Source organism: Panthera tigris, chromosome C2 (genome assembly GCF_018350195.1).
Source record: "Panthera tigris isolate Pti1 chromosome C2, P.tigris_Pti1_mat1.1, whole genome shotgun sequence".
NCBI classification, from domain to species: domain Eukaryota; kingdom Metazoa; phylum Chordata; class Mammalia; order Carnivora; family Felidae; genus Panthera; species Panthera tigris.
In genome coordinates, this window is record NC_056668.1 from 58,795,713 (window position 1) to 58,798,444 (window position 2,732).

The following is a 2,732-nucleotide window of genomic DNA, read 5'->3' on the forward strand; positions in this document are numbered from 1 at the left end:
GTAGCTCTTTGTAACAGGTATACCTAAAATAAAATGTCACAGAGAAGTTGAAGATACAGAGTCGATGACATACCAGGCAAATACTAACCAGTGAAAGCTGGAAAAGATGGACTGGGCAGCCAGGGAGGTAAGTGGTTCACATTTCCCATCAATAGAGAACTCACCATTCAAACACAAGGAATGCAATGAGCTGATGGTCTCCAGCAGTTAATGGCTTCAGGATCCATTTCAGCTTTTTTTTTAATGTTTTAATTTATTTTTGAGAAAGAGAGAGACAGTATGAGTGGGGGAGGGTCAGATAGAGAGGGAGACATAGAATCCAAAGCAGGCTCCAGTCTCTGAGCCATCAGCACAGAGCCTGATGCAGGTCTGGAACTCCTGAACCACGAGATGATGACCTGATCTGAAGTCCAATGCTCATCTGGACTGAGCCACCCAGGCGCTCCTCCATTTCAGCTTTTGAGTTGAGGCCATATTCTTTCCAGACAATGACTATGCATGAAGGCACATTAGGGTTTGGCCATTCCTGCTCTTTTAAGATACTTCATACAAGTCATCTTTGCTCCAGGGCTTCTCATGGGTTTGGTGAAGAATTTGGCAGTTCTGTATGTGATCTGAGGCCCTTGTATCCTGCTCCCTCTCCTTTTCCTTTCACAGGTTTGATTCAGATCAGCAGCAGGGGCTGAAGGCTTTGCCTCTCCTCTCCTACTTCCTGCCCCTTTCATCTTTCACAGGTATAACCCCTCTCTCCCAATTAACCTTTACTGCTCCTAACTCCATCTCAGCCTCTGCTTCCCGGAGACCCTGTTTTAGTTTCCATGTTTTTCTGATTCAGCGGATCTAAACTGCATTTGGGTGATCTACATAATTTTGTATTTCCTCACATGATTCTGATGTTCAACCGCATTTAGCACCCCTGTAATGGAAGACTTTAATACAATCATTTCCTGTACAATGTAATTTAGCATTATACACTATCTTGAAGTCTTTAAAGTGTCATTTACATGACTGTTTTGACATTAGCAAGTTAAGATGTAAATACAATTTTGCTTTGCTTTGTTTTTTAGTAATATTAAAAGAGATATTTTTGAACCCATTTAACTGTGAGTCTCCTCCCAACCAGGGATGGATGAAAAATTAAGAAAAGGTCAAGGACAGGGTCATGGTGTCTGTTGTGTGCACTACTTGGTAATACTTATATGGGGAAACTTAATGGACTGGATTTGTTTTTGGTTTTGGCATAGTCAAATGGTGTCAAAATGGTTTAGTCAAAATCATGTGACAAATGTCATTACATTAGTTTTACCTCCAAAATAAAGTAAAAATCTTTTTAAGTATAAAGCCTAGTGTAGCCAAAATGTCTGGAGGGAGAAAAACAGTGACAAAAGAGCTGTTATAAGTATTTCAAATAGCATAACTGAAGAGTGGATGAATTTTGTTTCAGTTTTTACCATGATGAAAATTTTTAATGTTTTTCCTACTATGGAGAAGCAGACTGATTTTTTCATAAATTTTCATAAGTAAAAAATGATTTTCATAATATTAAAAACAATAAATATATACATTCTTAAGACTATGTTCCACAGAAAAATTGAGGGGAAGGGTCATGTCATTCATTAGGTATTCTCTTAGCATATGAACCAATTTTATGGATACCCAAGTTCTTCAAAATGTAAATTTAGCTGCTTATATAATCAATGAACATCCGTTATTTGCTAAATACTTCACAATAAAATGTACTTCATTAAACTAGTCAATTTAGATTTACTGCATCTGCAAAACTATTAGGCATTAGCTATCAAAATCTCTATTGACGTCAAATGAGTTCAGAAAGCTAATTCATCATGTGTTCGCTCTCATTCATGCTCTTTCTCATAAACATGACAGAAAAACATAAATCCAGTTTTGTTAAATAGTGTAATTTTTATTATAATCTTACACACATTAGTTAACTGGTTGATTGAAAACAAGAAGTGGTAATCTTGCATACTTGGAAATGATAGTATATGGAAAGACACATTCAAACACGGTTGAGGGGAAAGTAAATTGATACAATTTGACATATCAGTCAATAAAAAATGCACAAACCCTTTTTTTTGTTTTGTTTTGTTTTGATTTGTATTTAATTTATTTTTTAATTTACATCCAAGTTAGTTAGCATATAGTGCAACAATGATTTCAGGAATAGATTTCTTAATGCCCCTTACCCATTTAGCCCATCCCCCCTCCCACAACCCTTCCAGTAACCCTCTGTTTGTTCTCCATATTTACGAGTCTCTTATGTTTTCGTCCCCCTCCCTGTTTTTATATTATTTTGCCTTCTTTCCCTTATGTTCATCTGTTTTGTATCTTAAAGTCCTCATATGAGTGAAGTCACATGATATTTGTCTTTCTCTGACTAACTTCACTTAGCATAATACCCTCCCGTTCCATCCATGTAGTTGCAAATGGCAAGATTTCATTCTTTTTGATTGCCGAGTAATACTCCATTGTATATATACATACACCACGTCTTCTTTATCTATTCATCCATCGATGGACATTTGGGCTCTTTCCATACCTTGGCTAGATGGCCAACGGACACATGAAAAAATGCTTAACATCACTCATCATCAGGGAAATGCAAATCAAAACCACAATGAGATACCACCTCACACCTGTCAGAATGGCTAACGTTAACAACTCAGGCAACAACGGATGTTGGCGAGGGTGCGGAGAAAGAGGATCTCTTT